Source organism: Stegostoma tigrinum, chromosome 31 (genome assembly GCF_030684315.1).
Source record: "Stegostoma tigrinum isolate sSteTig4 chromosome 31, sSteTig4.hap1, whole genome shotgun sequence".
Taxonomy (NCBI): domain Eukaryota; kingdom Metazoa; phylum Chordata; class Chondrichthyes; order Orectolobiformes; family Stegostomatidae; genus Stegostoma; species Stegostoma tigrinum.
In genome coordinates this window covers 41185416-41205875 of record NC_081384.1, presented here as the reverse complement: position 1 = coordinate 41205875, position 20460 = coordinate 41185416, and the positions used below count along the sequence as shown (strand labels likewise).

At 43.6% G+C, this 20460-nt stretch overlaps 1 protein-coding gene and 1 long non-coding RNA gene across 6 annotated transcripts in view; one reads left to right on the top strand and one right to left on the bottom strand.

Annotated features, from left to right (window-relative positions):
- The window catches only part of LOC125466178 (corticotropin-releasing factor receptor 1-like), a 271407-nt gene extending 263473 nt beyond the window's left edge, over positions 1-7934 (bottom strand). For all 5 annotated transcript variants that reach the window (XM_059638669.1, XM_059638671.1, XM_059638672.1 and 2 more), the window contains exon 1: positions 6920-7934. The gene's annotated coding sequence lies outside the window, so the exon portion shown is untranslated. The remainder of the gene's footprint in view (positions 1-6919) is intronic.
- The window catches only part of LOC132206112 (uncharacterized), a 344203-nt gene that overhangs the window by 122826 nt on the left and 200917 nt on the right, over positions 1-20460 (top strand). The window lies entirely within an intron of this gene.

Here is a 20460-nt window from a genome sequence, read left to right as displayed (position 1 = left end):
TCAACCCGCGACTCCATTAAAAAACACATAGAAATAGGCCCATGTATGGTCCACTGTTTTAAAAAAAACACAGAATCCGAGTGGCCCACCACACGAGCATCAAATAAATTCAGAACGGAGCAGAACACCTCATTATAGGAAGGATGCGGAGGCTTCAGAGGGGGTGGCAGAGGAGATTGACCAGAATGCTGCCTGCACTGGAAGGCAAGTCTTATGAGGAAAGGTTGAGGGAGCTAGGCCTTTTCTCATTGGAGCAGAGAAAGATGGAATGCGACTTGATCGAGGTGTGCAAGATGATGAGAGTCACAGAGAGAGTGGATAGTCCCAGACTTTTTCCAGTGCCGCAAACTACTCTTATGAGGGGGCATAATTTTATGGTGATTAGAGGAAGGCATGGGAGATGTCAGAGGTAGGTTCTTTACACAGAGAGTTGGTACATGGAGTGTGCTGCCGGCAGTGGTAGTGGAGTCAGATGCTTTAGAGACTTTTAAGCGACTCTTGGTTAGGCACATGGAGGATAGTAAAATGTAGGGTATGCAGGGTAGATTGATCTTAGTGGGATAATAGGTTGACACAACATCATGGGCTGAAGGTCCTGTACTGTGCTGTACTGTTCTATGTTCTATGTTTTTAACACTAATGCTTTGATTAGGGGTTACCCTGATTATGTTGACTAGAATGGTAATGAAATGAATGGTAACAGAACAACCAGCTTGGTGAGCTAATGAACAACTGCATCCACAACCTGAATTACAAATTTTCGCTAAGACCTCTAGGACTGATATGCTGGCACTGGAGGCCATCCAGAGAACAATCACTACACAGGCACTGGGTATGGACACACTGTCCTACCTATTTTTGCTAATCAACCTGCTCAGGAAAGTTGTTTTTACACATCTCGGGAGAAGGTGGAACTTATACCAAGGCCTCCTAGTCCAGGGGTACGGACATTGTCTTTTCACCAAAAGAGGGTCCCCTGATGGACTGAACTGTAATGAGAGGTTGGATAGGGGGCAGCTGTACTTACTGAAATCTGGAAGACTAAGACGCAACTTTACTGAAACATTTAAGATTCTCAGGGGATTTGACAGAGTAGATGTGCAAAGATTGTTTGTCCTTGCAGAACAGTTGAAAATCAGAGGACATAACCTCAGAATAAGGGGTTGCACATTTCACACAGAGATGAAGAGGACTTTCTTCTCTTAGAGGGCAGTAAATCTGAATTTTTTTTACCACAAAGGACTGTTGACACTAGGTTAAGTATATTCAGTCCTGAGATACACAGATTTTTAATCAATAAGGAATTCAAGGTTCATGGGTAAAAGGCAGGAGAGTGGAATTGGGGTGACAGTTGCTGAGTGGATAGCACCGCTGCCTCAGAATGCCAGTGATCTGGGTTCAATCCCAGCCTTGGGTAACTGTATTGGGTTTGCATTTTCTCACTGTGTCTGTGTGAGTTTTCTCCAGGTGCTCCGGTTTCCTCCCACAGTACAACAATGGGCACGTTAGGTCGAGTGACCGTGCCGAAATGGTCTGTAGTGTTCAGAGATGTGTCGATGGATTAGCCATGGTAAGTGTAGAACATTGAACATTGAACATAGAACAGTACAGCACAGTATAAGCCCTTCGGCCCATGACGTTGCACCAAACATTTATCTGAAACCTAACGTCTATCTAACCTCCACCCCTACCTTATACTATCATCCGTTTGCCTATCTAATAGCCACTTAAATGCCCTTAATGAGGCCAACTCCACTACCCTCTCTAGCAATGCATTCCATACCCCTACCACTCTCTGAATAAAGAACCTACCTCTGATATCACCCCTATGTCTACCTCCATTCACTTTTTAAAACTATGCCCTCTCCAAATAGCTACCTCCACGCTAGGAAAAAAGTCTCTGGCTGTTCACTCTATCTAGATCTCTGATCATTTTGTACACCCTTATCATATCGCCTCTCATCCTTTGTTGTTCTGTAGAGAAAAGCCTGAGCGCTCTCAACGTTTCCTTGTAAGACCTTCACTCCACTATAGACAACATCCTGGTAAATCTCTGCACCTTTTCCAATGTTTCCAATGTAGGTATATGGCAGTTGGCTGGGTCTAGGTAGGATGCTTTTTGGAAGGTTGGTGCAGACTCAATGGGCTACTGTTGGGATTCTATGATGTATATAGAATGCACAGCAACAGGGCCTTTAGCCACCATGTCCACGTGCATCATGATGCCATCCTGAGTTAATCTCAGCTGCCTATACATGGTCCATACCTCACTATTCCGTGTCTTCTCACGTCAGTCTAAATGCCTCTTAAGTGTTGCTATGGTATCTGCTTCTACCACCTGTTCTGGCAGCATGTTCCACGCATCGACCACCATCTCTAAAAGACTTTCCTTGCACATTTCCTTTAAAATTGCTCCATCTCAATTTAAACCCAGACCCCTGAGTATTTGGCATTTCCACTCTGGGAAGAAGACTCCAACTATCCATTGTATTCATGCCTCTCATAATTTTATATACTTCAGTAAGGTCACTTCTCAGCCTCCAATACTGCAGCAAAAACAATCTAAGTCTATCCAACCCTTACTTATAGCTAAACCACTCCAAACCAGGCAACGTCTTGGTAAAGCAGTGTGAGGCTGGATGAACACAGCAGGCCAAGCAGCATCAGAGGAGCAGGAAAGCTTGACATTTCGAGTCAGGGCCCTTCTTCAGGAAAGATTTTCTGAAGAAGGGTCCCGACCTGAAACGTCAAACTTTTCTGCTCCTCTGATGCAGATTGGCCTGCTGTGTTCGTCCAGCCTCACACCGTGTTATCTCAGATTCTCCAGCTTCGGCAGTTTCTACTATCTCTTTAACATCCTGGTAAACCTCTTCTGCACCCTCTCCAACCCTCCACATCATTCCAATTATAAGGTAGCTAGGACTGCACACAATACTCCAAATGTGGCCTCAGTAAAGTCTTACAGAGCCACAACATGACTTGGCAACTGTTATGCGCAATGCTCCATCTGATGAAGACATGGATGCTGTTTACCATCTTACCTGCTTGCGTTGCCACTTCCAATCAGCTGTGTTTTTGCACCCCAAGATGCTCCGAAGAGTTTTGCCATTTACTATATACTTTCCTCTTGCATTTGACATCCCAAATAAATCACCTCATACTTGTCGAGATTAAACTCCATCTGCCATTTCTTACTCAACTCCCAAATTGACAGACATCTGCTGTCTCCTTTGACACCCTTCCTCACCATCCAAAACACCATCAATTTTTGTGTCATCTTCAAATTTAGTCATTGAATCGCCAACATTTTTATAAAACCATTTATGTTTACTACAAATAGCAGACATCCCCACACTGATCCTTGCAGAACACCACTGGTCATAAATCTCCAATCAGAAAAGTGTCCCTCTAAAACTACTGTCTTCTATGACCAAGCCAATTTTGCATCTAACTTACCAACTCACTGAGGTTCCTGTGTGACTTAATCCTCTGGACCAGTCTATTATGAGGGACTTTGTCAAATGTTTTAGTAACATCCATGTCGAAAATATGCATTGCCATACCCTCAGTCATCTTCCTCAAAAACTCAATTACATTTGTGCAACAAGACCTCCCCCACATAAAGCCATGCTGAGTATTCCTAATAAGTCCATTCTTTTCTAAATGTGAGTAAATCCTATTTATAAGAATCTTTTCCAATAATATTCCCTACCACTGATCTAAGGCTCACATGACTATAATTTCCTGGATTATCCCTGCTGCCCTTCTTAATCAAATACCAATATTGGCTATTCTCTAGCCTTCTGGCATCTTGCCGCTAGCTAAATAGGATAGAAAGATCGTCGTCAAGGGGCCAAAAAACACATGCTTGCCATTCTTATCTATCCCAATATTTTTCAAGACACCCAACATCTCCTCATTCTTAATATCAACATGCCCTAGAATATCAAAATAACCTTCCCTAATCTTATCATCAAGCATGCCCATTTCTATGATGAATAATGATGCAAAGTAGTCATTAAGGATCTCAACGATTTCCTGTAGCATCGCATATAAATTCCATTCTTTTTGATCTTGAATAGATCAACCATTCCCTAGCTACGCTCTTGCTCCTAATATCTATGAAATGGATTGGGATTCCCCTTAATTCTACTTGCCAAGGAAATTTCCTGACCCCTTTTAGCCGTCCTAATTCCTTGTTTAATTTCTTTTTGCTTCCTTTATATTCCTTAAGGGTCTTGCTTGATATCAGTTTCCCAAACCTTACATATGCCTCCATTTTGTTTTTTTAACTAACCCTTCCATATCTCTTATCATCCAGGACTCCTGAATCTTGCCATCTTTCATCCTCACAGGAATAGACTGGTCCTGAGCTCTGATCAACTGGCATTTAAAAGATTCTTACATATCAGGTGTAGATTTACCCTCACACGGCTGCTCCTAATCAAATTTATCTAGTTCCTACCTAATAATGTTGTAATTAGCCTTCCTCTAATTTAGTATTTTCACTCTAGGATCAGCCTTATCCATATCTATAACTATTCGAAAACTTATGGAATTATGATCCCTGTTCTCAAAATGCTCTCCCGCCAAAATTTTGACCATCTTGCCAAGTCCGTTCCCCAAAACAAGGTCCAGAATGGCCCCTTCCCTAGTTGAACCATCTACATTTAATTTCAAGAAACCCTCGCAGATGTGTCTAACAAATTCTACCTCATCTAAGCCCCTGTTAATAAGGGAATCCCAGTTAATACTGGGGAAGTTAAAATCACGCAATACAACAACACTTGTTTTCACAACTTTCCATGATCTGCTTACATATCGGGTCCTCTAATTTCTGCTGGCTATTGAGGGACCCACCATAGTAATTGCACCTTTCTTATTCCTGAGATCTATCCATAAGGCTTCACTGGATGAGCCCTCTATATGGAGCTGTGACATTCTCTGTAGTCAATAATCTTTTTACGTTCCTCTCTTTCAGATCAGCCATGATCTCATTGTGGAGCAACAATATGCTCAATTGCTTAATTCTGCTCCTACATCTTCTGGTTTTATGGACAGGTGGAGAGCTGTAAAAAGAGTATGCAGTTTTCTTGGCTGCATTGATAAGGACATACTGTACAAGATCAGTGTGAAGATCAAGATTAGAAAGGATGTGAATGCATTTGAGGTGGTGCAGAAGAGGTTTTCAATAATGGCTCCAGAGATGAGAAACTTGAGTTACAAGGATGGGTTGGAAAAGTTGTGACTGTTTTCCTTGGAGAAGGCTGAGGAGAGATCTGATGGATGCTTAAAAATTGTGAGGGGCCTGGACAGATGGGGAGTAATTGTTTCCCATTTATTAGAGATTCAAGAACCAGAAGACACCATTTTAAGTATTTCACAAAAAGAAGCAAATGCAAGATGAGAAATAATCTCTTTCACACTACTTGGAAGTGTGGCTAAGGTAAGTACAGTCAAGGCATTCAAAAAGACATTGTTTCTATTTTAAACAATCATGCAGAGTTGTGGAGGAAAGACAGGAGAAGGGCAAAAAGTTGAAATGCTCTGAGACATGATGAGCCAAATGGTCTCATTTGCACTATAACATACTGTGATTCTGTGACGGACAGCTACTAAAGAAGAAGGGATATCTGACAGACAAAGCTTAGGTCATAAGATATGAGAAGAGACACATGACAAAAAGACAAGTTAGCATCAGACAGACTATCATTTGAGGGAGATGTCAGACACAAGATGTATAGGCAGAGAATTAAACAACATCGGGGAGACAGGCATAACTGGATGGCTAGACAAGAGACAGACTTCAGACAAAATACACAACAAAAAATGCTAATTTTTTTTAAAAAATCTATAAAAAGGAAAGGAAATAACCATAAATGTAAGAGAGCTGTAAAGGTAGAGGGTGTAAAACACAGAAAGAAAGCTATAAACATGAGGAAAGGAGCAGAGAAAGTAAAAGACATTGCTGTGATACAGTGACTTGGAAAAGAGACTGGATGCATTTTCCATGTGTCAGCAACTGGGCAACTCTATGGGGACTCTATGTAAAATGCAACACAGTGATGAGCTGGAGAATAAATATAGCAGGGAAGATCGTATTGCCGAGGACTAGAAAAAAACAAGAAGAAGCTACTTCAATTCCAGCTGAGCAAGAGTTGGAAGGGTAGCTCAAACAGAAATGCCGGCACGCAGAAGCTCCAGTTCAAATGGAGAAATGGTGTCTGCACTGACAGCTTCCAAACAGGGGAACTCTATCTCCGAACAAATCGGGGTGAAACACTCTGTCAAATACAAATACAAGGGTAAATTTACATCCAACGCGCTCTCATCTTCTGCTGGGTTAAACCAACTGCTGCAAATTAAATGAAACATAATGATTACTGAAAGGTATCTATATCTGACCATCCTGAGCTGCTGTTGAGATATATATAATTATTCTCTGTGATATTCCATAAATCACTGGTTTATTCTGTTTCGCTCGAGCAACATTCGCTCAGTTGGCTCGATCTCCAATCTCTCTAGATTCGATCAGTTTGTGGACGCACTTCAGCTTTTGTTTTGTAATCAGAACGTAAAGAATCGTTTCTGTTTTGAACTAGAACAAGAAATAAACAGTACAGTGCCTCAGGGAGAGGACAGGGACTAATTCTCAGATCCCGTTCTGAGGAAGGGTCAGTGGCCCCGAAACATTAACTCTGATTCCTCTCCACAGATGCTGCCAGACCTGCTGAGATTTTCAAACAATTTCTGTTTTTGTCTCCTGCCCAGCAAGTTCACCGCTCCCATATCCAGAACATCACCGCACCTCGCTCCCAGCTGCAGAAAATTCCAGCTTCCATACGTCTCCCTCAACGCTGTATCAGATTCCTAGCTATTGCTTTTCAAATTGTAACAATAAATGAAAAGTCGGTCTTACCCTCAGCTTTCAGGAGTTGCACAAAAGCAGCTACTGCACGGAGTCTCTGACCTGGTCAGAGATAATCAGTTTGTCCTGCTCTCTTCGTCCTCCTCCTTCATTCCCAGGGCAGCAGGAACCGCTTCAAACAAGCAGAAAGATCGCCTTCCCGGATTGCAGGAGAACTCCCACTGTTCTCGGCGTCGCCACGCGGCTCTGTCACTAAAGTGTCCCCGAAAATGGTCCAGATTCTCTCTGATCTGAATGCGATCTGTCTCTCCGTCTCTGTCCCTCTTCCTTTGTCTCTGTCACTCTCTCAAAGCCTCTGACTCAGTCTCTCTCCATTTCTGGCACACACTGTCTGTGCGTCTCTCTCAATCTCTGACTCTCTGTCTCTGACTCCCCCTCTCTCAGTCTGTGACTCCCGCTCTCTCAGTCTCTGTCCCCCCTCTCTCTCTGACTCCCTCTCTCTGTCTCTGTCCCTCTCTCTCAAGCTCTGTCTCCCCCCTCTCTCTCTCTGTCCTTCTCAATCTCTGTCCCCCCTCTCTGTCCCTGTCCCCCTCTCTCTCAACCTTTGACTTCGTCTCTCTGTCTCTGTCCCTCGCTCTCAGTCTCTGACTTCCTCTCTCTGTCTCTGTCCCTCCCTTTCAATCTCTGTCCCTGTCCCTGTCTCTGTCCCTCTCTCTCAATCTCTGTCCCTCTCTCTCTCAATCTCTGACTCACGCTCTCTGTCTCTGTCCCTCTCTCTCAATCTCTGACTCCCTCTCTCTGTCCCTCTCTCTCAGTCTCTGACTCCCCCTCTCTCAGTCTCTGTCCCTCTCTCTCAATCTCTGTTCCTCTCTCTCTGTCTCTCTCCTCGTCTCTCAATGTCTGTCCCTCTCTCTGAGTCTCTGTACCCACTCTCGGCCTCTGACTCCCTCTCTCTGTCTCTGTCCGCCTCTCTGTCCCCCTCTCCCTCGGTCTCTGACTCCCTCTCTCTCGGTCTCTGACTCCCTCTCTCAATCTCTCTCCACCTCTCTAAATCTCTGACCCTCTCTCGGTCTCTGTCCCCCTTCTCTCGGTCTCTGTCCCCCCGCCTCTCGGTTTCTGTCCGCCCCCTCTCGGTTTCTGTCCCCCCTCTCTCGGTTTCTGTCCCCCTTCTCTCGGTCTCTGTCCCCCCCTCTCTCGGTCTCTGTCCCCCCCTCTCTCGGTCTCTGTCTTCCCTTCTCTCGGTTTCTGTCCCCCCTTCTCTCGGTTTCTGTCCCCCCTTCTCTCGGTCTCTGTTCCCCCCTTCTCTCGGTTTCTGTCCCCCCTTCTCTCGGTCTCTGTCTCCCCTTCTCTCGGTTTCTGTCCCCCCTTCTCTCGGTCTCTGTCCCTCTCTCTGTCTTTGTTCCTCTCTATCTCTGACTACTCCCTCTCTGTCTTTGACCCCTCTCTCTGTTTCTGACTCTCACACAGTCTCTGTCCCTCTCTGACTGACCCTCACTGCGCTTCTCCCCGACTCTGTCCCTCTCTGCTCTGATTCTCACTCAATCTTTCTCCGTTGCGGCCCCCCTTCTCTTACCCTCTTTGTATCTCTCTCCGCCTCTGCCCACCCCCGCCTTCGTCTATCACTGACCATACTCTGTAGCTTCCTGCCCTGACCACCCCTCTCCGTCTCTCTCCCTCTTTCCCTCCGGCTCTGTGTCTGACCGTCACTCTGTATGCCTCTCTGTCCCTCTCCTCCTCCCTCATTCGCCCAATCGCTCCGGTGCACTGGATCAATCAGAATTTGCTCGGTCTTGTGCGAAATTCAGAGCGAGCGACCCCTCCCGATTCCGGGGCGGGGGGTGGGACTGGGACTGTGGTGCTAACAGCCGGCTGCGGTAAGAGGCTGTTGTCCGGGGACACCGGGGAGCTTTTTCAACTTTCACTTTGGTAACTCATGTCACATCCAGTCACGGAGTTTATTCCGTGTGAAAAGCAAACTTTGTCATTTCATCTGATTTCTTTATCAAATTGGATCCCTTTTGAGCGCGGGCCATTGATCAGAGCAAACCGCAGTAGCTCGCTCTAAGTTATCACATTCCTGAGTTTCTCTTTTAGGTTACCGTTAACTCTCTCGGTCTAAAATCAAACAATCCTTGTTTCCATACAATTGAAGTCCTTCAAATAAATGTCACGGTGCAGAAAGATGCCATTCGGCCCAACTTGTCCCTGTTGGTTTTCTGGCTATTTTAATGTATTGTCGCTCTCCCACTTTTCTCCATAATTGTGCGCATTGTTTCAATTTAAATCAGCCAATGCCTTCCCGAATACCTTAATTTTATCTGTTTTTTACCATTTTTAAATCATTCACAGGACATGGACATCACAGAGGGTGGTGTGTGTATGGAGTGAGCTGCCAGAGGAGGTGGTAGAGACGGGTACAATTACAACATTTAAAAGGCACCTGGGTGGGTACATGAGTCTGAAGGGTTTAGACAGATATTGGACAAATGCTGGCAAGTTGGACTAGACATATTTACGATATCTAATTGGCATGGACAAGTTGGATTGAAAGATCTGTTTACCGACTGTACAATTCTGAATCCACACCAACTCTCTAAGGAGGACCTAATACACTGACTTCCTACTGTATCCCTTAACCACACATTTACTAAGGCCAACCCACTTGGCCTATCCTAAACACTACAGACAGTTTCAGTATGGCCAATCTAACTAACTGCACATCCTAGGACTGTGGGAGGAAACTACAGTACCCGGAGGAAAGACATGCAGATGCGGGCAGAATGCACCCGGAGGAAAGACACACAGACAGAGGGGGAATGCCTAAATTCCACACAGACCAGTTGCCTGAGGCTAAAATCAAACCCAGGTCCCTGGTGCTGTGAAGTAATAGTGCTAACTACTGAGCCACCAAGCCTCTCCTCTGTTGTCCTTTTCAAATGTGAAAACTGGTGCAAAATATTCATTAAGGAATGTGTACATGTCTTCCAGGTCCACAAAAATGGGATATCTATAGCCCCTGATGAGTCTTACCTCTTTCCTTTATTATTTTCTTGCTCTTTATTTACTTAAGAAACCACCTTGTGTTTTCCCTTATTTTACCCACCAATGCCTTCACTTTTCTAATTTATTTTCCATGCACTTTTTATATTCCTTTAGGGACTCTTCCTTTTTGAACCTTTCAGTATCTGTTGTCAGCTTCTCCTTTTTTCCTCAACCTGACATTTTACCCCTTGACATCTCTCCTCTGCACCTATACTTTGTCCTTACGAGAATGTATTTGTCCTTTACTCACTCTATTTCCTCTTTGAGTGACACCCACTGCTCTGACACATTTTTATCTGCAAGTGGCTATTGCCAGTGCAATTGTGCTAAATAGTACCTTTATCCTTATAAACTTACCCCATCCTGAGCCTTTTCCATAACTATTCTAAATCTAACTGAGTTATGGGCACTATTTCCAAAATATTCTCTTAATGATACTGATACTGCTTAGGCTCATTTCCTAATATTGGGCCCAGAGCTCTCACTCCCGTTATGGGCTTTTCTTCCCCTACAAATTGCCTGAAAATGTTGTCTTGAATGAATCTAAGAATTTTTCTCAGTCCCCACCTTCTGCACTCAAACTGTCTTCCTGCTATAGGAAGGATGTTGTTAAACCAGAAAGAATGCAGAAAATAGTTTACAAGGATATTGCAGGGACTGGAGGGTTTGAGTTATAAGGAGAGATTGGATAGGCTGGGACTTTTTTCCCAGTAGCTTAAGAGGCTGAGGGGTGATCGTCTCTGTTTATAAAATAATGCGAGATATAGATAAAGTGAATAGCCAAAGTTTTTTCCCCGGGGTAGGGAAATCCAAAACTAGAGGACATAGGTTTCAGGTGAAAAAGGTTTAAAAGGGATTCTGAGGGGCAACTTTTTCACATAGAAGGTGGTGCATGTGTGGAACAAGCTGCAAGAGGAAGTGGTAGAGGCTTGTATAGTTACAAAATTTAAAGGCAATTGGGCAGGAACATGAATAGGAAAGGTTTAGAGAGATATTGGTCAAATAGAGGCAAATAGGACTCGATCAGTTTAGGAACTTGGTTTCATGGACAAGTTGGAATGAGATGTCTGTTTCAGTGCTGTATGAATCTCTGATTCTATTTTAGTTATGTTTGGGGAGTTAATATCACCTATTATTACTGCATTATTATTCTTACTCTTTTCTGAATTTTGATCATTTATTTGCTCCTCTGTATTACTTTGAGTGTTTGGAAGAAAAGGGATCTCACAATACAAACTGATAGATAAGATTTCACTTCTAAAAATTACAGTTAAACCCAAAATCATCATTAAATCAATTATGCATTTATGTATAAATAATATTTCAAGAGGAACATAGTCAAAGTCAATACAAAAAAAACCCCACCAGCCTTTCAGTGTTCGTGCCCACACAGATATGGTGACAGTTTGAGAATCTTTTGAACCTAGCTTCCTGTATTTGGAATTCACATACTTTCCACTTAATGGATATGCTCTTAAGCCACTTTCGCTGGCAGCTATATTTCATTCAAAGTCCTCAGTTCCAGCTAACACTGATGCCATGCATGTCTGCAAACCTTGTCTCTCTCAGCACAATCCTGATGGTGTAGCCTTCCAGAATTCTATCACAACCAACTTACCGCAAACATACTGTTCACAGGCCGGTACATTCATCTCTCTAGAATGCCAGAGCTGCTCCCACCATCAGATCCTTTTAATTGTCTTGCACATTGTTTCACCACGAGCTTCAGGATTTGTACTTTCTTCTTATCATCAAAAAGCAAACTTACTCAACAAATTTCTTGCTTCTCTTCAGCACACCAGGAGCTGTATGACTGTCCTACTGCAGCTTAAAGGGGTCCACACCTCACACCCTGCAATTATTATTTTTCAAACCTAGCCTATATTTGCCACAGCAGTGTCCAGTTTCTCTGACATGATGGCCTAGACCCCCCAGTCTCCGGATAGTTCGAGACCAGACATATTCTAAAAGAAGCACTTTAAGACTTCTCAAAGTGCTAATGTGCTGACTATGGGGAATTTACCCAGGAAGTTTAATCTTCAAATGTGCAATGCCCAGCATCTGGACCCTTCCATTAAATTCTTCCATTCTGAGTTTGATCCTGAGACATCAGAGAATTCCAACTCACCTTCCTGGATAATTACCCGCGAAAGATTAGAGTATTTAAGAGAAAGTCCAAACCCTAAGTAAATATAATATAATATTAACCCCCTAGCCCAGTCACTCACACCAAGTGCTAAAAACACTAAGCCTCCATAATGAATACAATCTCCTCTTGCCCCAAGATAGGCAACCCAATCATCCAAAAACTGGTCACCAACTTCCTCCACTGATCTCATACCCTTTGATGCCAGACCATTCCTTCTCCACAACCCTGGACTCAACTGAGTTAACCCCAGCCCTGGAGCCCAACTCCCTCTGACACCCAACCATCCCTCTGCAGACACCACTACACTTCCCCAAACACCTAACTCCCACCACTACCCACAGAAACCCAATCGTCTGAACCAACATTCAAGAAATCTTTGTGGATACACAAATCCCAATACATAATTTCTACGATGACCAGCCACCCTTGCCCTCTGGGCACTTGATAACCAAACATTTCATCTCCCAGACACTCGACACAGTATGCCCTTTTCCCAGGACACCTGACAACATTGGCTGGAAAACCATCTTCCCACCTACTGGCCTGACCAAAAGCTCATTCTGACTTGTGAACCACGCAACCACCTCATCCATTCAATTGTCCCCTGTTCTCCCTCACCAATGTGCCATACTAATCCTCATCTACCCATCTACTACCTTGTCCCCTTGCCCGTTGGAACAGTATCCATCACCCGCTTAACTTAGCCACTTATCTTCTCACAGTTTGAATAGCAGATGGGGTTGGAGAAATTCAACAGGTCTGGCATATCTGTGGTAAACAAAACAAAATTAATGTTTTAAGCCCAACCATCTCCAACAACCTGACCTAGTCAAATCAAGTCCATGAGACAGTCAAGAAAGCACAACACTGTCTCGACCTCTTCAGGAGGCTAAGGAAATTCAGCATGTTTACGAGGACTCTTAGAAATGTTTATAGATGCACCAGAGAAAGCATTTTATCTGGATGCATCACGGCACAGTACGGCAACTGCTCTTCCCAAGACCACAAGAAACTGTAGAGAGTGGTCCACACAATCATGTCCAGCACACAAACCAATCTTCCACCTGTTGTCTCCATCTATTTGTCCCACTGCCTCCAGAAAGCAACGATACGCTGCACGGTGGCTCAGTGGTTAGCACTGCAGCCTCGCAGCACCAGGGACCCGGGTTCGATTCCAGCCTCGGGCGACTGTCTGTGTGGAGTTTGCACATTCTCCCCGTGTCTGCGTGGGTTTCCTCTGGGCTCTCCGGTTTCCTCCCACAGTCCAGAGATGTGCAGGCGAGGTGGATTGGCCATGCTAAATTACCCCAAATGTTCAGGGATGTGTAGATTAGGTGGGTGAGAGGGGGATAGGTCGGGAGGAATGCTTCAAGGGTCAACCTGGACTCATTGGGCCGAAGGGTCTGTTTCCACACTGTAGAGATTCTATGATAATCAAAGACCCATCCACCCAGTTATATTCTCTTTCACCCCCTTCCATTGGACAGAAGTTTGGATACTTGTACAGATAGATTCAAGAACAGCTTCTTCTCTTCTGTAATCTGGCATTTGAAGGCACCTCTCAAATGTCAATTCTGATATTTCTGTCTGCACCTTCTGTGCAACTGTAACACTGGATATTGCACTGTTTTCTGCTACCCTGATGCACTTTGTATGGTACGATCTGCCTATATAGCATTCATAACAAGACTTCTCACTCTATTTTGGTACATGTGACAACGATCGATCGATCAATCAATCAATCAACCCCAATTTGATTAGTCTTCAAAACATTCCTATAAATTATTTTAGAGATTGAATTCATTGTTTAGACTGGTACTTGCTACCCATCTTTAAAAACCCTAAAGAAAATGGTAGTGAACTCTTCTCTTGAACCATTGAAATACTTGGATGTAGGAACACCGACAATGCCATGTAGAAAGGAATTCCAGGATTTTGACCTGGGGTGACAAAAGGAATATTTGTAAATCAGGAGGATGAGTGGTTTGGAGGAGAACTTGCTGGGGGTGGCTCTGCTGTCTTTTAACCTTATGGATGGTAGTGGTCATGGATTTGGAAGATGCAGCCTAAGGAGACTTGATAAATCTGTAGCACGTCTTGTCGATCTTGTTGATCATCAGTGATTGATGGAGTACATGTTTTTAGATGTGGTGCCAACCAAGCGGATTGTTTTGTCTTGGATGGTGTCAAGCTTCTTGTATATTGTTACAACTGCACTCAATGAGGCAACTTGGGAGTGTTTCATCAATCCCCTGGCTTGTGCCTTGTAGCTGGTGGATAGGCTTTGGGATTTAAGGAGGCAAATTACTTTTTACACAGTTCCTAGCCTCTGACCTGTTCTTGCAACCATTGTCTTGGTATGGTGAGCCCAGCCCAATTTCTGTTCAATGGTAACTTCCAGGGCATTGATAGTAGAACATCCTTTACTGAATATCCTTTATTATCATGTGTACTCCAGTATAGACGTATGGGAGTACAGCGAAAGGTTTTTACAATGACTGTCTCTAATGGTGTCACTTTAGGTGCATGTCCCTGGGTACAAATCTTGGATACGAAAGAGGAACAAAAGGATAAGTAGTAGTATTACTTAGTGCCTGGAAAATAAGCTATAAATAAGATAGTTATTACATAGTTAAAGGATTGACATTACTGTCTGGTAAAGAATTTCAAATAACAGCAGCTCAGCACGTGGCCTGAACGCCATGCCAGGCCTCAGTCCAACAACTGTCCGGTTCCAATCCAAGCCTCCACAGCACTGACAGTCAGCTGCACCAATGTAAGTTGCACTGCTCCAGGACTCGCTTCCTCTTGTGCTGCACTGGGACTCATTTCCCCTCGTGCTGCTTTGGGATGCATTCCCCTCACACTGCTCAAGGACTGCTTCCTCGCATGCTGCTCCAGAACTAAAAGAGAGAAAGAAAAGAAAGAAAAGGAACTGGCAGAGCAGAGGAGCTCCATGTGGAGTGTCCCACTCTGCCACCATCTAGCCGGAATCAGATCTGGCAGCAGTTTGGAGAGAGAAACCTGATTCAAACATAGCGTGTGTTTGAACTCCAGAGGTGAGGTGGTACTAGAGGTGACAGTAGGGATACCACCACCGAAAGTCAAGGGGTGGCGGTTAGATTTTCTTGTGCCAGAGATGGTATTTGTGTACATGTGTGTCACGAAATGTTATTTGCCACTCGTCAGCCGAAATCTGGATAAAGTCCAGATCTTGTTTCAGAGATAGCAGGAACTGCAGATGCTGGAGAATCTGAGATAAAAATGATGTTTCAGGCCTAGGCCCTTCTTCAGAAATTTATGAGGATGGGTCTAGGCCCAAAACGGCAGTCTTCCTGCTCCACTGATGCTGCTTGGCTTGCTGTGTTCGTCCAGCTCTACACCTTGTTATCTCAAAGTCCAGATCTTGTTACATTTGGAAATGGGCTGCTTCAGTATCTGAGGAATCACAAAGGGAGCAGAACATTGTATAATCATAGGTGTTAATCACCACTTCTGACTTTATAATGAAGGGGAGATCATTGAGAAAGCAGCTGAAAATGGTCGAGCCTGGGACACTACCCTAAGGAAATCCTGAAAGATGTCCCAATCTGAGATGACTGACCTCCAATAGACACAGCCATCTTTCTATGTGCCAGATATGACTCCAACTAATGGAGGGTTTTCTCCCAATTCTCATTGACTCCAGTTTTTCTAGCGCTCCTTGATGCCACACTTGGCCAAATGTAAATTTGATGTGTAGGGCACTCACTCCCACCTCACCTCCAGAGTTTAGCTACATACACTATGTTCAAATCAGGTTTCTCTCTACAATGCCGCCAGATCTGACAAGCTTCTCCAGCATATTCTGTTTTTATTTCAAGACTTCCGACATTTGCAAAACTCTGTTCTTACTTTGTTTCAGTCACATTCAAAGAGGCTTTCGGTCATTTAAATGTTTTATTTACTTACAGCAACCACTGCTTTAAAAATGGGGCACAGCTTCTATGAGGATTCGCTAAGATGCTGCCTATGGTTTGACGCTCTGTTACTATTTATGGAAGGATCCAGCTTCAAATGTCAGGCCTAAAAAATCCTGAGATGGTAAAGTTGGAGACACTTGTCAGATCTAATGTAGACAAACAGGAGGCTGGAAGAACACAGCAAGCCAGTAACTGAAGGAAAGGAGAAGTTAACATTTCGGGTTTTATCCTTCTTCAGGACTGGTTAAATCTAAGTTGGAAATAAAGGTTTCAATCCTAATCAGGAGATTCAGATGCTAGAGAGTTGTGATGTGGTTCAGATCTGTTCAGATCTGGAATTGGGAGGGGTTTAGGATGGATGTAGGGCTGAAATGATGTTTTTAAAGTGAAAATTGTTTGCAGAGTTCATGCATTGCAACTGATGATAAGGTTGCAATCAAAATAAGATAGTATTAGGCATTTGGTAAAATTTGCAGACAGACTGAAAAGTGGTTCTGTGTAACATACAGAGTAGATTGTGTATGCAGACTATAGAATATGTGCGAGCTTCTGGAGAATGAAACCGTCCTATATGCAGATAATATCTTAATTCAGTAATTGAGGTGGAAAGTACAGTGGAGATACTTTGATGTATAAAGAAGGGGGAGCGATATCTGAACAGTTTGTTCTCGAATTCAGCCTCATATCATCAGAGGTGACAAAGTGTGGAGCTGGGTGAACACAGCAGGCCAAGCAGCGGTAAAGGTTCACCACAGAATTGGTATAAATATTTAAGTACAGAGCAAGTGCAGCTGAAGTAAAACAGTAAACAAGGATCTGTCAAAACTGATCTTATTTGATAGCTACTAAGTACTTCTGCCTGTGAGGAGAGGGGCTCACAGAAGAGAGCAGAATTTTCACCATGGGAAACCTAAGATGGCAAGTGTACAGGATTAAGTCATGGGGGTGCCAGGATAAGAAGTTTCATATGGTCAGTTGTCCAGCTGCTCCCAGGTTGGAGGACAGCATGAATTGATGTAATATGGTATTTCAGAGGGAAGTGAAGAATCTGGTCATTGGAAAGGATGTTGGAACTAACAACATGGATAAGAATATGTAAATGATTGCCGTTGAAGAGAGCAAAGAACTAGGATCTCAAGGGCTATAAACTTTGTGTTAATGGTATTGTAATTCTTCCGTTAAGATTAAGAATATGCAGACAACATTCAACTGATTAAATATCTTGAATATATACAGAGAGAGAGAATCCTGGGGTTGTAAGTGTTGTTTAGGGAAGAGGCAAAAAATACCTTTTAAAGTTAAATGTTGGTCTTTAGCTCCTTGATTCACAGACTGGCTTCAGAAAGAACTAACATGGCAGAAGAGAACGGCTGACCAAAACTGAAGAATAGAAGCAAAGAATTGCTTTCGGATTGAAGGTTGTAAACAGAGTTATTTCTAGCGAGTTTTGAGAAGGTTTGTAGCTCAGGTTGAGGTTATGGATGTAAGTTTGCTCGCTGAGCTGGAAGGTTCGTTTTCAGACGTTTTGTCACCTTTTTTTTATTTGAAAAAATATACTTTGTTCGTAAGATGTACAAAAAAAAAACATATTCACACACCTACCCAGTCGTGCAAGCCGCTCCGGGTTACCCAGGGGGTACATACACCAAATAAAGGAAAAAAAAACAAAGAAGGAAAAAAAAACAAAGCAAAGAAAATACCCCGGCAGTCGTCACCCCGCACAGTCCCCGTTGGCCCCCTGACCAGTTGGGGAAGGCGCCAGCTGGGCCCAGTTACCAGATAGGGTTCTTTTTTCTATTCTGGACGAGGGGTTTCATACGGTGGTCTTTCCCCACCGTGCCTTGGCAGCGGCTGCCCCAAGCTTTAGCGCGTCCCTCAGCACGTAGTCCTGGACCTTGGAGTGCGCCAGTCTGCAAAACTCAGTTGGGGTCAGTTCTTTCAGCTGGCAGACCAGCAAGTTGCGGACGTTTTGTCACCATTGTAGGTAACATCATCAGTGAGCTTCTGGTGAAGCACTGGTGTTATGTACTGCTTTCTATTTATGTGTTTAGGTTTCTTTGGGTTGGTGATGTCATTTCCTGTGTTGATGTCATTTCCTGTGTTGGTGGTGTCATTTTCTGTTCTTTTTCTCAGGGGATGGTAGATTGGCTCCAAATCAATGTGTTTGTTGATGGAGTTCCGGTTGGAATGCCATGCTTCAAGGAATTCCCGTGCATGTCTCCGTTTGGCTTGTCCTAGGATGGATGTGGCCACCAGGATACATGAACATCAACTAGCCACAAAAAGACATGACCCACTATCACTAGTATCCTTACATACAGATGAGGAAGGACACCACTTTGATTGGGACAACACATCCATCCTAGGACAAGCCAAACAGAGACACACATGAGAATTCCTAGAAGCATGGCATTCCAACCGGAACTCCATCAACAAACACATTGATTTGGAGCCCATCTACCACCCTCTGAGAAAAAAAACAGGAAATGACACCACCAACACAGGAAATGACATCTCCAACCCAAGGAAACCTAAACACTGATGATGTTACCTAGAATGGTGACGAAACGTTTGAAAACAAACCTTCTAGCTCAGCGAGCAAACTTACATCTAGAGTTATTTCTGTGCAAAATGGCCAAAAGTAAGTGTGAATTGCCAGTCTGATACACATTGAAGAATACAAAATCCCCAAAGAATACAAAGAAAGTAGGAAAGAACTCAAACAAGGAATTAGGAGGGCTAAATGGGGCCATGTAATGTCTGTGGCAAAAAGGATTAATGAAAATCCTTAATTTTATTCATTTATAAGGAACAAGAGGGTAGCTAGGGAGAAGGTACATCCACTCAAGGGGAAAGAAGGGAATTTATGCGTGGAACCAGAGGAAATGGGTGAGGTCCTTAATCACTACATTGGTACTAATACATTTTTTTTATTAATACATTGGTATTCGCAAAGGTGAAGGACATGGTGCATGGGGAGTCCAGGGTAATTTGGTATTCTAGGAATTTTATGATTCACGGATTGAAAGTGTCACTGACATTTATTCCCAATCCCTAATTGCCCAGAAGCCAGTTAAGAGTCAATGACATTGCTGTGGGTCTGGAGTCTCATGTATGCCACACCAGCCAAAGATGGTAGTTTCCTACCCTAAAAGACACTAGTAAGCCAGATGATTTTTTTTCTGTGGTCATTATTAGACTCTTAATTTCAGATTTTTATTGAATTCAATTCCACCGCTACTATGGTGGAATTCGAACCCAGATCCCTGGATCATTATCTGGGTCTTTGGATTAATAGGTCTAGTGGTAATAGCACTAGGCCATAACCTCCCCAGTGAGAATGCTTGTGGGTATGTCAATATAAAAAAAGGAGAAGATGTTGGGTGACTTGAAAAACATTAAGGTGGACAAGTCCCTAGAATCTAATGGAATATATCACAGAATGCTGAAGGAGGCAGGTGTAGAAATTTCAGGGGCCTTGCATGAAATCTTTGTGTCCATTTTAGGGACAGGAGAGGTCTCAGAGGACTGGAGAATAGCCAATGTTGTTCCATTGTTTAAGGAGGACAAGAGGAATTAGCTCAGTGTGGATCCAGTGGTGGCAGTGTCGATGGAAGCAAGACAGCACAAAAGAATGGTGACACAGTTCTGCAGTGGCAGCATGGCAAAGGGACTTGAGGCTGGTTGACTGCTTCGTGCTGGTGTTAATCTAAATGTGGCGGTGGAAGAGCCTGGATCCAGCCCCTAGCTAAGCACTTAAGAAGGGCTGTAACGTTGAGCTTTTAACTTTATTTCTTTATTTTTCTATTTTGTACCTAGCTCCCTTTGCACCTAAAATGATGCTGGGAATTTGTACACTTTTCATGTACTCCTGTACCCATGTACTTGAGTGCATGTCACTTGACTTGCTCTGACTTGTTGTCATCACGTGTACCTAAGTATTTACTGTATACTTAAGTGAAAAACTGTGTTTGTAAGCAATAGAGACAGATCAGAGTAAACAGGGACATACAGTTCATTGGGTACATACACAGAGTGAGCCTTATAGGTTACACTGTACAGGAGGTGCACGAAGAAAGATCAACATTATTTGAAGTTAGAGAGTCTGTTCATCAGTCTAATAACAGTAGGGAAGAAGCTGTTCTTGAAACTGTGGGTGCTTGTGCTCAAGCTTCTGTATCTTCTACCTGATGGAAGAAGGTTGTGGGAGAACATTACTGGGGTGGAAGCAATTTTGATGATGTTGGCAGCCTTTCTGATGCAACCATGGATGGAAGGTTGTTTTCTGTGATGGTCTGGGTTATGCACACAACCTTCTGTAGTTTCTTATGGTTCTGGGCAGATCAATATCTGTATCAGGCCATTATGCACCCGGATAAGTATGCTTTCTGTAGTGCATCTGTAAAAGCTGGTAAGAGTCCTTATGGACATGCCAAATT